Source organism: Silene latifolia, chromosome 7, assembly GCF_048544455.1.
Source record: "Silene latifolia isolate original U9 population chromosome 7, ASM4854445v1, whole genome shotgun sequence".
NCBI classification, from domain to species: domain Eukaryota; kingdom Viridiplantae; phylum Streptophyta; class Magnoliopsida; order Caryophyllales; family Caryophyllaceae; genus Silene; species Silene latifolia.
Window position 1 is genome coordinate 6,762,549 of NC_133532.1, and position 15,996 is coordinate 6,778,544.

Consider the following 15,996-nt stretch of genomic DNA (forward strand, 5'->3'; position numbering starts at 1 on the left):
TTTACTATTTTTTTTTCTTTACCCTCTTTATTTAATAAAGGGTATTACCCCGACTTTTATTTTATCTTTCTTTTAGTGTATTTAGAATTTTATTATGTCTTTCTACTAGTGTATTTAGAATATTTGTGATTTACGAGTCCCATTTAAAAATAAAAAGAATGTTTGTAATTGTTGAGACTTGAGAGTAGTTCTAAATTCCGAGTTTGTTGCAACGTGAATTAGTTTTTTTGGTGCAAATGAGGGGCAAGTCCCGTAAATTAATTGTTAGCTATTAGTCTATTACACGGGGAATAGCAACCTAAAAAATATCTTCACGTAGGATAGTACGTAAAGCATTAAAAGGAACTTCTAAATGCATAGGAATAGTACTAGAGGAAATTCCTCTATTAGCTAATACATCTGCGGTTCTGTTTGCTTCTCTATAAGTATGTTCGAGCTTGACCATCCATTGGTTGTCTCTGATTAGATCTCGACATCTTTTAACTATGAATTTCAAGCTGTTTTTTTAGTAATTATGTAGAAAACACAAACCTATTTTTCCTTTGACCAATTTTGTTATACTAGACTTAGACTTGATAAATGGGTTAGCCGAGTCGAGTTTGAGTCGAGTTATTTTCGATAAATAAGTCGAGTCATTTTCAAGTTGTGTATTTCGGGTCGATATTTGGCCTTAAGTTACTCATTTCGGGTCATTTTGATATATCAGTTATTTCGGATCACTTCGAGTTGAGTCATTTTCGGGCAGGGTCAGTTCATGTCATGTTTTTTCTACTTGGGCAACACCTCTAGTAGTTTTGAGTTTTAACATGTCATGTATCGTTTTATTAGTTGGACAACATAAGAACAACTTATTATACGAATTTGACCTTTTTTTAGATTTAGTACCAAGAAAAAAAAACATCTTTTAAGACTGATGTGCCTAAAAAGGGTGAACTTAACTCCATAACTATATGAATCGAACTTGCAATTATATATTTTTTTTAAAAAAATTTATCTATTCACAGTTTTAGAAAAATAATACGTAGTATTCTATATGAAAATAAAAAAAAATTATATTATTACATATGATATATATCCAAAAACCATCTTTAACATTTTGAATTTGAATATTATAATTTATATAATGGTAGATAATGTTCTATTTCATTTATAATCAAAGATTTACAGTTTTAAAGAACAAACCCGTGCAATTTGCACGAGTATAAAACTAGTTGTAAACTTTAAAAAGGTAGTAAAAAAATGGTCTAGGAAACACGCTAATACGAATGGCGGGTTTATGGGAAGAGACACGCCATTAGAATTGACGTGTCTAATATATCATCAAGGCTTAAATATGAGTCCCTACTAAGCTAGCCTTATATGACTGACTCCCTCGACAATACCGTCATATACAAAAGATGCAACCAAACTTTAAGCCGTAGAAGACATACTTAAGGAACAAGATCAATTTATAAACTTGCTTAGGACGAACTTAATAGAAGCCCAACCTCGTATGTCTCAGCGAGTGAAATTTGAAGAGGTAGACATGGTATTGCTCCGCTTACAGCCATATCGTCAACACTCTATCATGCGCTGCCACCATCACAAATTAGTCTGACGCTACTACGAACCCTTCAGATATTGGAACGAATTGGCAAGGTAGCCTATCACTTGCAACTCCCTACTCAAACAAAGATTCATCTCTTATTTCATGTCTCGTTGTTAAAACCCGTATCAGGTGATGGAACCATTCAACACTCTCCACTGCCATAAGACTTTATAAAAAAAAAAAAGAATAATTCTCTTACTCAAAAGCTTCCTTAGTTTGTTTACTGAATTCTCGGAGTTGGCGAGCATTCGAAGTCTCGTAATTTTAACACATACAAACATGAGTATTCAATTGTTAGTGCTAACATAATACAAATTAATACACCCTACAAATTCAACAAAAACATAGATTCATTTCTTCCTACAAATTTGATGTTCTACTAATCTACAAAACAAAAGTCCCAATATCGATCATTATCAAATTATCAATACTTGTTAGTATCATGTTTTCGGAAATGTTTACTAGTAAGTAAATTAAGTGAAAATATTTAAAACAAAATTTACCTGTTTTACTATAATCACGAGATTTTGGTTGACCTTCTCTAAACTTTTCCACCAATGTTTTCGTTGTACGGAAGCCTGGTCCGTTCTGAACCTTGAAAACGGTATAATAGGCTTTTGAAAATGCATCCGGAAAAAGCCCAATCAAATGAAAATCATTATTGTCGAAATCTGAGATGTTTTGCTCCTAAACAAAATCAATATTAATAAGAGAAAAGTTAAATTATGTTTCTAGGCAAGATAAATAAGTTAATTAATTTTTTATTTCGTACAAAATTTAAAACATGCTACTCTTATTAAAACAATAATTATCGTAGCATTTTGGTGGCCAAAAAATAAGAGGACTTAAAAAAAATCATAACCCGAACACCTACAAATATCCTTCAATATCCACTAAACAATGCATACATACATATTAGTAACTTAACACAAAAACTTGAAATATAATACTAGTAACTGAAATTCCAATAGTAAATCATTAATCCCTATGTTTTATTATATAATTCGTTTTAACAATTTTTTTCATATTAGGTGTCATTCTAAATCACATTAATTACATTTTTTTACATCTACTCCAACAAAACAAATAAAATGATATTCTACCTTTGGTTTAAATTAGAATTATATTTATTGGAAAATTCAAAACTTGTAGTGAATGAGATAACTTTTTACCATAAAAAAAAATTAAAAAACTTACTCGAGAAGACATGTGATGATAACACCTTCTAATAAAAAGCATTAGGCTTTTGCTTGTTCCTGATTCACATCTTTGAAATGGACTTTTCAATTTATCGTCGTTGCTTTGTTGAATTTTTTCCCACCACTTGCCAAGATTTCCCAATGGTCCCCAAATAATTAACTATTCTATCAAAATTGGGCTTTTCATCTTCTCTTACTACATGGTAAGTCGACGCAAACTAATATCGCTCGGACGGCCCAATGAACAATGGGGTATGACATATTATATAGGATAAGACGCTGCATAAACCATAAAAATGATTGTTAAAAGAATAAAGATTAAAATATAGCTAAAAATTAATAACCATATTCGTCTTGTAGATTGATTTCGGGTCAATCTAGTTTACGATGGAAACCGCTCAGAAAAGCCTGATTCGAGTTTGTTGGAAAAAAAAAATTGAGATATATTCTAGTATATATCCCAATTAATACTTAATCACATACACCATGGACATTTTCACATAATAATGTTGTAACCAAACCATATTCCCAATTTTATAAATAAGGTATCGAGAGTAAGATTAGAAAACACAATATGATATATTGTGTAATAATATTATTCTCATGAAGATATGTCGATATCTCGACAATATCTTAACATTTATCTAAACATACCTTGTATATAATAAAAACTAGTTTAGACCCTATGTAATAAATGCACGGTATATAATTTTTTTTTTTAATAAATTACTTATATAATAGTGATATCTATTAATTCTTCATATTGCTCGTCATTGTATTTTACTTTTGAAAAAAAAAAGTTGTAAGTGACAATTAATCAAGAGTTATTTAAAGTTTGTTTTATACGAAATATGACTCAAGTCATTCTCAAATAATAACATCAATAAAAGATTTAGCAATTTATTTTTTAAGCGTTTATTAATTCTTACCACATTCGTTCAAAACAATGTTAACCGTTTAATCTACTTTGAAAATATAGTTCGCAAATAAGAATATAGAAATTTCTATTTAAAAAAAAATACCTTGAAAATATAGTTCGCAAATAAGAATATAGAAATTTCTATTTAAAAAAAAAACTTGGTTGAGTTAATTACGTATCTCAACTATTTTTAATGAAAAAACAATAAAAGGTAAACCAATGACCGGATTGGAGGGAGTATAATAAAAAAGACGTAAAAAATCGAACACAACAACAATAATAATAACAATAATCGTGGCAAAATATTAATAAACATAACAAAATAATCGTGGCAAAATACAAAAATGCGAATTTGGCTAAAATATGAGTAAACAAAGTCAAATGTTAAAATCCAAGAGATTATATGCTTATTTCATTTATCGGTTTCAACTAATCCTAAAATTCTAAAGTTTGAGAACTGATTACCCTTATTTCAGGGAGGACAAATTGAGTGGAATAAAAAAAAAAAAAAGGAATGAAATCAATTAATATTCATCCTCCTTAAAATATAGCTAATCAGTTCAACACTACTACGTAAATCACTATAAAATTCCTTATTTGTATCGTATGGTAGTGATTAGCGTAGTAACAATCGTAATAACATATACGTTGAATATTCAATTGTGGCTTTTTTAAATTGTCACGAGTATGGAAATTTAATCATGCTCATTTATATGCTTACGTTTTCGAATCTAATTTTAGCGATTGTTACTACGTCCCGTGCATTTTTTGCACGGGTTAAACACTAGTTTTATTGTAAGTCTTGATCATAGTATTAAACACAATATAAATAATAATCTGTAATTAAAGATATAATTTGTAAAAAGATATAATAATTGAACACAATATTTTATGTCATTATTAATCATATTTATCTAAATTTTAAAAGCAGATTCGTGAATTTCACGGGTTATAACCTAGCCTATATAATTAATGTTCAACGACAACGACACTAAAAGTGAGTTTTCTTATGCTATTTAAATGTGGGTAAACATTACTGCCTCCTCTATGACTTTTTCATCAGAATGTTATGTTATTTAAAGTTTAAACCAATCAACATAAAATTTCAAGTACAAATTTTTGGTAAAGTTTAGCGTTAATTAGTTTACGAATGTTTAATCAATGAAAGCTTTTAAAAACATGAATTTAGTAAATAAAAGATAAAAGATTACCATCATTTTTTATGGTTATTACCATCACTTTTTCAACGGCTTGTTTTATTTCTCTCTACTAACATTTTTTCTAAAATTATCTTCTATTTTTTAACTAATTAGTGTCTTATTTCTCTTTGACCAACATTTTTCTAAAATTACTTTCTATTTTTTAACTAATTTTCAACTAAAAAATCTCTTCTATTCAAGTAGAGTCATTTTTACTTATTAATTGCTTCATTAAATTCATACGATCTTAATGATACACATTATGCTACGCATTTAGATAATGTAGTTAGAATATATAATAGAAAGAGTAAGTCTATGGAGTATGTAGGATTAATCGGGAGCAAACAGTGTACGGCTGTTTATCAAATTTTTCCTGAGATCCTTAATCTTTCTAATCGAGATCCTTGTTGTGTTCCACAAATGCTTTATCCTTGTATAATTGAAGGATTTAAGGATTTTTGTGTACCTGTCCAATGCTTCAGAGAAGAATCTCTTTCTAAATTTACTGCTGATTGGTTTTTTGAGAATATTTTAATATCTAACTAGTATAAAAGCTGGGTTCTTTCCTGGATTTCTATTGGCTGCTTAAAATCAGCATTGGTGGGCCCCTACTAAAGTTTTGGGATTTAATTACTCTCTCTCCATATTTGCTAATCTTTTGCTGTTAATTTCCGTCTTGAAAAAAGTTGATTAGTTGTTATATATTCCGTGTAAATAATCTCTGACGAAAAAATATCTAAATCCAAAATCGATTAAAAAGTTGTTTAGTTGTTATTTATTCATATATTTGGTGCTGATCGGTCGAAATAACGTCTAATGATTCTGGCTGCTAATACAAAAACGATAGACTCTAAAATCTAAAAATTAAATAAAATTACATTACTACAAAATAAAATATTACAAATTAAATAAATAAAATCGAAAAATCATAAAGTATTAGAGGCAGATATACAAATTACAATCCGCTACATTCATCAAATGTGGACGACCTTTGATTCCAATTTGCTTTGCTTTACATCAAAACGAGAAACAAAAAACATTAATATAAAAAATAATAAAAAGAAAACAAATAATTTAAACAAAAATGAAAAATTATGAAAGATCTCTCAGATCGGTATCATACCACTCATCATCGAGATTTAATGAAAACTCGGTAACAATAACTAAATGCCGCCATACCACTTTTTGTGGGGTGGCATTTTAGTTAGCTGCCAATAGTAATCATACCTACCTCCAAGCTTCCATCTTTTATAAAATCTCACAATGTCCCCCATTCATCATCGATATGAACGTTTATAAAATCTCAGAATGTCCACAACTGCAACACAATAAAAATCGAACTATATTAATATTAATACTGTAATTTTGTGAAAATACATACACAATAATGATATTAATCATCAACATTAATTATTAATTAAATTTAAGTAAACTAAGTAATTAAATTAAATAAGATTATGTCCACAACTGTAGCACAATAAGAATCAGAATATTCAGAATATTCATATTAATACTATAGTTCATTGAAAAAACATACACAATAATGATATTGATGATTACAATAATTATTAATGAAATTAAAGTAATTAAAATAAAATTAAAATTACAGATTATTAGTTAAGTAATTAAATTAAAATTCAGATTATCAAATAATCTCCCACTCATCCTACCAAATTACCACTACTACCTCCACAATCCACAATCTACAATCCACAATCTCCCATTACCAATTAACTACCCCACACTACCTAAAACCCAGATTAAACTCCCTCCATATAACTCCATATAATCTTCAGAATTTTCCAGCCACTTATTTCAAAACAAACACATTAACAAAATACATTCAACAATGGAACAACCGACCCAAAAAACGATTGCTGAAATTCAAGAAGGAGACTTTAATGTATACATGAAAGTCAGGGTGATAAGGAAATGGAAAAAACAGGAATGGAACAATCATGGAAAATGGATTTTTCATAAAGTTGAATTCCTAATGGTTGATGAAGAAAAAAATGTTGTTCAAGGATTAATCACAAAATCACTTATCAAGAAATACGATGGCAGAATTCAAGAAGGGAAGATGTACAAAATAGGGAGATTTCAAACAGTTCGTAACCACGGATTTCACCTTGCAACAACACACAAGTATCGGATCAGATTTGGTACGCGGACAACCATTGATGAAATAGAGTGTGGGTCAATTCCAAATCATGGTTTTAAGTTTGTCTCATTTGAAGATATCATTAGTAACAAACTAGAAGGAAGACAACTAATAGGTATTATCATTAACAACTTAATTCTTTAAATGTTGTTCAATCTCATATTGAATGCTTATTGCAGTGAATTTAATATTTCATGTACAATTTACTAAATAAATTTTATATTATTATAGATGTCATAGGAGGAATAGAGGACTACAATGCTGTTTTTTTACACAACAACTACAATGCTGTCTTTCTACACAACAACTCCAAAAGAATGGCACTAGATTTGGCAAACCAAGAGTAAGACTCAGTTATTTTCGATGGTCAAAGTTGATTTGTTGCATATCCGCAACGTAATCTTTCAATGCAATTAATCTCCCGTCGTACGACAAATTAAGAGTCGAGACAAAACCATTTTTGATTTGTTGCATATCCGCAACAAACAAATCTAGAGCGTTTTGGTTTTCAAACATTAAACCGCTCATTTTTGGTGCTAACGTAAGACAAATCTATACACCCTAAAAATTCAATAAAAACATAGATTTATTTCTTCCTACAGATTTGATGTTTTACTAATCTACAAAACAAAAGTCTCAATATCGATCATTATCAATTTATCAATACTTGTTAGTATCATGTTTTCGGAAATGTTTACTAGTAAGTAAAATTTAGTAAAAATATTTAAAACAAAATTTACCTGTTTTACTATAATCAAGAGGTTTTGGCTGACCGTCTCTGAACTTTTACACCAATGTTTTCGTTGTACGAAAGCCTGGTCCAACCCGAACTTTGAAAATAGCATAATAGGCTTTTGAAAATGCTTCCAAAAAAAGCCCAATCGGGAGCTAAAATTTTTCCCGTAAAAGATAACTCATGAGGACCATGGTCTAATGGAATATATAAACTCATTTTTTGTGTTTTTATGAGGAATAGATTTTTGGTTGAAAATGTATTGGGCTATGTTTTGTTGAAGAACTTGATGGGCCGAAGTTAATTTTGTTGAATACCTTGTTGTGGTTTGTTTGGGTGGTTATCGTTGGGGAAAGAAGAATGAGAGTGTGTTTGTTTTGTTTGTTTTGGAAAAAGGGAATGAGAGAGAAAGTAGGGTTTAATGTTGGTCATATAAAGAGAAGAGGGAAATGTTGATGGTATAAATAAAGAAATGAGGGAAACCTGAGAAAAGTCCGTGTAAGAGGAGAAAAGTGAGCCAATAATATTTGTTTCTTCCTTTCATTTTTCTTGTCAACTTAATTTATTATCAACATATTTGGAAATAATAAAGGAACTAATAATAATATAGTCCGCATTATTTATGCCCTTTTTTTTGGCTTTACCGTCGCAAATTCGCCGTAAATAACTTTGTATTTCCTCCGTTTCGGCCATTTATTTATCTTTGATTTTCGCATTAAATCAAGGAAAAGGGAGCGACGGACCATTTGTGGTGATGGTTAGTGGATGAGAAGTAGGCCTTAATGAAAGTAAATAATCAAATTACACATATTCTCACCACCTTAACCGTAATAATAAAAACGATACTTCCTCCGTCTTATTCATTTGGTTACTTTTGGTTTTGGCACAAAAGACAATAGAAGGAGTGGGTAACTCTTAACATGTCAAAATTTTATATTAGAATAATTACTTGACGTGGAACAATGTTGGACTGTATAGTTGATGGGCTCGAAAACTTTCCACCTCTGCTACCCGACACTTTATCTGAAAAGGCACAATCTCTAACAGAGAGAGTAACCATTCTGGAAGTTTGGCCTACACTTTAACTTTTCAATAAGTTTATCTAACTTAAACGTCAAAACGTATATTCCGTAGTACTTATTCTATGCCATAGTTGTATTCCGTATATTAAATCAATTTATATTTATATTTATATTTATGTTTTCTTAATGGCCTACAAACTTAATTATTATTTTGGATAATTAATAATTGATTTGGAGCTCTTATTTTTTTTCACCAATTCCAATTTCATAAGATTAGACCCATTTTTAAAGGAAAATTTATTTTTTATAACAGAAAGGGACAAAATCCCAGAGACTTATAGCGAATATGGTCCCGGAATATTCACGGGAAATAGAAATACAATAAAAACGAATAAAAAAAAATTAACAATTTATGTTTTCTAATGCGAAAAACTTGCATACTCGTATTATATGTGAATGTGTAAGAGAAAATAGTTGAAGAGATAAAAAATGATGGTAGGAAAACTCTGCATGTGTTTAACAATTATGATTTATGAAACAAACTAACTTATGTGAGTTATGCATTTGCTTGTTTTTTTTTATTATTTTTTTTGGTATTTTTCAATTATTTTTTGTTTACTAATAAAATGTTTTTTTTTTTTAAAAATAAAATTTATTCATTACTAAACTGTTATTTTATCATTTATGAATAAATTTTTATTAAATTTGGTAAGTATTAATTTAATTCAATAAAAAAGAAAATATTAATATAAAAGTGCTCGAGTCGAGTTTGAATTGAACTCGAGCCTAATCTGAGACTTAATGTTTTAAGTTCGGAAAATTTTAAACTGATTTTCGAGCCAACTTCAAACCCACCTAAGCTTAGGCTCAATTAAGCTCAATTACACTCTCACCCAAAACTACCTTACACCAAGTGATTTAGAATAGTTTGGAAGGATTCGGTCTCGGTGCACAAATATAGGCCAAATTGACAAATTGGTAAAAAAATTGGAGGTTGTGGACAAATTGGTAAAAAAAGGTTCTACTTTGAACAAATTGGTAAAAATAAAAATAAAGAATTGGACAAATACACCTAAATTTGCCATTTGAGTGGTTAAATAAAGTTTCTCATCACTAACTAATTAAAAGTTGCTAATTAAGCTAATTTCCAGAATAAATAAAAATAAGGCTATTGAAAATAAACTTGTTTTATCAATTAATTTTAGCATATATATTTTTTTTATTTTTTTTTGCAGTAATTTAGTCTTGGTGTAAGAATTATGAAGAATTAGACGGGGTAAACATGTCTGTGTATTAGATTTGAGTTCGATCGATAGAAATTAGTGAAAGTATTGTTGGTAAATACGAGTCAGATGAGACGAGAATATATATCGAACTAGTACTACGTAACGAGGTCAAGTCGTGATTATACACGGGTCAAAATATTTCAAACACGATAATAATGATTAATTTTATAAAAAAACTATTTTAATCATATTTCTTATTCATTAGACATACTAATAATTTGTATGGTCGTATTTTGTTTGATTTGTCTTAATGAGTGTATGATTGAATTTTTTAATATGTTAGAAATCTCTTTTATATAAAAGGGAAAACATTTAAAGAGATCTTATTGGTCCATTAAAATAAGGAATGGAGAAGTTAACTATTGTTTTTCTTTTTTTGTAAGTATAATTCACCACTTAAATAAATAAAATTAAAGGGCAAAAATGTTACTCCATAGAACATAATGTAATACATTGATCAACTACTCCAATAATTAGCATTAACTTTTATGACATTTTTTTTTTTTTTCTTTTTTTGGTATACCATCTGCTTAAGTGCGGATTTGAGCTGGTTATGACCACTATAACGATAAAGCTCTCTCACATCCCTTGTTCCACTTTAATTACATTCATAGATGAGAAAACCTTTCCCTTGCAACAAAATAATATAAATGTTAATTTCCCTTCATTTTAACTGTAAGTTTTTCAAGTTCACCTATATCATCATGAGATTTTTTATTTCCAATTATACCCTTATTTTTTGCTTGAATTACTCCACCAAAGTCATGCATAAAGGGATTTGTCGGTCCTTAAAATTATTTTAATAGACAAATCTCTAGGACCATATGCATGTTAGAAATCAGAATTAAACATAAATAAAAGAGTAGTCGAATTACCTCGCATCGGAATAAATCCGTGAGCAATAATATCCAGCAATATAAGAAAATAAGACCGAAACTGAATAACCCAACTACTACAAATAACCAAGAGCACTCCAATTGTAGTGCCTCAACTAGTATCCACACGTATGAATAGGAGATACAATTTGTATGCTAGTACTGAAGCAAAACGAGCCACATTAGGCATGCTTGTACCCGGTTTTGGTTTTTTGGCCTATTTGAGGTCCACCTCGAAAACCATCTAAGAACATGTGGTGTATTATGGCCTAGGGTCCTTCTATAGAGAGTTTAGAGACTTTTTGCCTGAGACTTTTTGTCTTGGAAAGGATTAAAACAAAGGGAAAGGCAAGGGACAAATCCGGTGGACCTCCTCTTACACGGTTAGCCATGTCAAGTACAAGGGTCACTTTCAGGCTTCCTATTTTGGCCAAGACAACTCCTTAAGTCCTTTCTCTTGTGCTCTAACTCTTATATCCTCTTTTGGCCGGCCGTGTGATGCTTCCATGGATGATTAAATAATCATTGTCCTTATTAGTTTACTTTCTTGCTTTCATTTGAATTTGTCAACTTGTGTAAGAACTTTATGTAAGGCCTTATGTCCACTTTTGTACCGGCATTTATAGGGTCTTTTGGACCGTTAGATGCTAGGCTAGATGGATGGTGAGAATTGCTTGGCTTGGCCTATAAAAACAAGGCTTTTCTCGTGCATTTTTCAGATTTGATGAATTATTAAACACAAGTTAGAAACTTTGCTTTCTAAATCTTCTTTGCTTAGTGCTTGGATTCCTCTTAGGCTTAATCTAGTGGGTTAACGCTTGGATTAAGTCATATCCCGGTTCACTCAATTCTAATCATAGTTTCAATCCCATCGTGTTGCTCAAGTTAATTCGCGAGGTTCGAACGTGTCTTCAAAACGAGTCCCAAAGTTTCTGTCCAAATTTTAGTCGCTTTTATCACCAACGGTCCAAATCACTATCCAATTCGAGTCTAAATTGCCCAAATTTCGAGTCTTGTGTAACACCCCCTCATACCAAGGTACCTTGCCAGGACTACCCTAGCATGAAAGACTGTTACCATCTCGGTTGCCCGAGGTTAGTACATATCAAAAGCAACTGTCCCAAACACATTTATTAAAGTACGGTAAATGTAAAAGGTTACAATGTTTCCAAAATCTAATAAATGAAGTTCCAATTGTTAAAGACTACAAAACAAAAGCTAAGACTCGCGATGGTGATACTAGTCCAGTGTGACGACTCTCCCATGAACGCCCCAAAGCTCACCAAAAGCATCACCTGTCACAACCTGCTCACCATCCCCGAACGGATCACCACAGATTTTACAAAACAACAACGGGGTTAGTACTGCTCAATCAAAATAAGACAAGTGGACAAAGTAACCAGCTGATCATCCTCCATCCCCGATCTCCCAATCTCACACAGTAACCAACTACACACCGAAGTGTGTAGCCCTGCCAGACTACCCATCGAAACAAGTAGTCCATGCCGCCAGTGGGGGACCGCAGCCAATCCCCACCAAAATCCCGCTCATCAAAGAGAGATACCCTGTCCCTTAATGTGCACATCCCCTCCCTTGACGGGTTCCACGGAGGGCGAACTAGGGCGTGAAGCCACACCCGCAAGTGACTCCACCATAACCAACACAACCTCACAATCACCACCACCACACCAACACTCCGATGATCAGCAGAGAACAGTAAAGCACAATACAATCACATCTTAAATCAATTAACAGTAACTGAGTAGGAAAACCCTACCTAAGCAACAACAGCAGTGAAGAGAATCAAGCAACTAGAACGGCTCCTCTACGAAGTCTTCGCCTAAACAATAATCACATAACACAATTACTAATTGCAAAACCCCATTTCCCCCAATTCATGATTAAAGACAAACCCTAGAAATAATCACCAACAAACATGGAGATAAAGACTTACCGACGAAGGAATAAAGGGTTGAATGCGATTGCTATGATTGTCCACACACACAGAGGAGAGATTCGAAGTGATTAGAGCGTCGTACGATGTTTAGGTTTTGTAAATAGTGTTTAGAAAATGATTAACGAAAATATATAACGCCTTAATTACTCCCGAATCAAACCGCTGAAATGTTACTCGCCAGACCGGATACTCGGTCGAGTATATAGTATCCTCGGTCGAGTATCCTCTACTCGGTCGAGTATTCATCATACTCGGCCGAGTGTTCCTCGACAGTAGCCAAACAGACTCCACGACACACACTACTCGACCGAGTAGGACATACTCGGTCGAGTACCAGCCTATAAAATTCGTAGTATTACATCTTGAGTGTATCTCTTCAAGTACAAGGGTAGAGTTTTATTATTCTCACTGAAGAATAGGATGGATGAAACTGACTCCCATATATCTCTATATATAGGGGAGTAATAACTCAGTTTGCTAATCAAACTTTTACCTTAATTGCAGTTGGGCCTAATCTAATTAGAGCCCTATTTCCATATAAATTAGAAACACCATATTCATCTTGTGTGTGACCCAATGGGCCAGTTTAATTCTACACGAATCCTTAAACTCATTTAAGACTCGGTCCCTAAGCGGCTTCTAGCAAAACGTTACGGTTACATAGAATATAAATCGGGTTACCTTAATTGGACTCTGGAGATAAATCCAACAGTCTCCCACTTGTACTGTGTCCAATTAAAACTGTCTCTTTGCTTCTATTGTTCAAATCAAGACTAAGGTAGGAAAAATGTCAACCTTATAAGGGAAATTCTTCTCACTTGATTTTTGGCAAGTTTTTCTTCTACTTCCGACAATTTTTTTTATTTAAGACGTTAATATCTGTCTTAAATTTATAAGTTAAAATGACTTGGATACGGAAGGTGAGATAAAAGGAGGAGAATGCCTAGGAATTATCAAAAACTTCGTCCTAACTCCTAAGCAAGATTTACGGTTTCTTATTGGCATTTTACTTAGTTTTGATCAAGTTGAGCTGGAATTACTTGCTAGTTATCTCGTCGTATTACCCTTGTAGAACAACCTCATATTACCTTAGTCGTGTAGATGAGGTCAAGCTAGAGATGACCAAATGGCTCAAGCTAAAGACACGACCCAGACCAACCCGTTTTTTTGCAGGGATTGGGCTATTTACTTACGCCCAAAAAAGGGTCACGGGCCGCTCAAAAATACCCGATTGTATTTTGGGCCGAGTTTGGACCAAACTTTGGGCCTAAATTTTGGCCGGCCTAACCCAAATTTATTAAAGAGAACATTTTTTTAAGATTTTATGCATAAAAGTAGTGCAACAACTCTCTTATAAAACTGACCTATAGCATAAGACTGACCCAATAAAAAAAAGCCAAAGCACAAGTTATTTATATATCAAGCTTTTTGTTTTGTTTTGATAACTTTATAGTTTATTTTAAAAAAATAACATATTTAAATATGTATATAATCAACTTATAATATTAAGTTATTAAATTAAAACTTTGATGGGCCTAATATTATTGGACCGGCCTTATTTAAATTTGACTCTTACACAACAATTGGTGAAAGTAGTAATATAATATAATATTAAAAACTCGTAGAAATCAATGTATATTCATTAAAAGTTAAAGAACGATGTCTTCTTAATACTCCATGTAAATTATATCTATGACTACATGATTAAGCTTTATAAAAAAATTTATATTTATATTTATTTATCTTTTATCTAGCAGTTCATATGGGGTTCATCATATCTTTTACCAATTGTATTAATTGGTAAATCTTAAAGCTCAAAACCCCATTTGAGCTCAAAAGCCAATCTTGCCCATTTTGGCAAGTTATGGGCTCACAGAATAGATCCATACATTTGGCCTGGCCTTGACCCAACCCGACCCAAATTTGATTAGATAAATTGACTATGTTTTTAGTCTTAGCCCAGCCCAACCCTATAAAAGAGCGATGTCTTTCTTAATATAGATATAGATTATATCTATAGTCTAATTGACCAAGAATCACCCGAAATAAGTTTAAGCAAAATGTTGATCCGAAGTGACCCAAACGACCCAGAATGAACTGACCCGGAGTAACCCGATAATTATTAATCCAAAAATGTCCCGATTCAAAATAATCCGACCCAAATAACTCACTTGCAAGATCTACTCTCATATTGCAAATTGATTTTAAGATAAAAGTTGGTTTTAGTTATTTGCTTTTTGAAATACTCATAATAAATACCCTCTTACCTACACGTAAACTAAAAGATACGAGTCCTAATGGTTGTTTCGCATAACTAAGGTGTTCCACTCTAGTCTTACATGTATTGTTTGTTTCGCATGTATTCTTCACTAGAGTGGAACACCTTAGTTATGACGAAAGGGAATCCGAGCCCTAATGGTTCTAAATTTTAATAACGTCGAGAAAGTCCTTTTTGTAGATTGTAAACAAATAAAACAATGTTCAATTAGTTTCGTCTATGAATGGTGAATGTTGAACGACGAGGACGACGATATACAGAGTATAGTAAACAAAAGTACAGAACTTGTAACCGAGTTACAGGAGGTTAGCAGGGGCGCTCGCTTTCCGACCGATGAGATTTTCGAAATTTTTAGTTATATTTTTCAAAATATTTTCGACTGTACCTTATACTATTACCCGTTCGCCCTTTCTAAATTTTTCGCTCCCCATATACTCAAATCCTGACTCCGACCCTGATTTGTAAACCGTGTTTTTCTAATTTCACAAACTTGTAATCACAACTCAAACACTCTCAACTATGACATATCTACTATATAAGAGTTAGATGATCGTCAAGGTTTTCTCCTTCGTCCCAACAGAGTTTGTTAATTATGAATTACGAGTAACCCGAGAAAGCTTCTCACCATTTTATAGCACATACTTGGGACCAATAATAAATATTCGTTGTTGTCAATTGTCGATCATATGTTTACAAGACTATAAGACGGGTACATGATAAACTTGTTTCGGTCCAATAATCATACAAATTTTCTTACATTGTTTAAGCAAATAAAAATG

The 15,996-nt window shown here is 31.9% G+C and overlaps 1 protein-coding gene across 1 annotated transcript in view; it reads left to right on the forward strand.

Annotated features, from left to right (window-relative positions):
- LOC141591545 (tropinone reductase homolog At5g06060-like) overlaps window positions 1-15,996 on the forward strand; it is a 106,066-nt gene that overhangs the window by 43,878 nt on the left and 46,192 nt on the right. Inside the window, exon 6 of the transcript XR_012520922.1 lies at window positions 877-1,126. The gene's annotated coding sequence lies outside the window, so the exon portion shown is untranslated. The remainder of the gene's footprint in view (window positions 1-876; window positions 1,127-15,996) is intronic.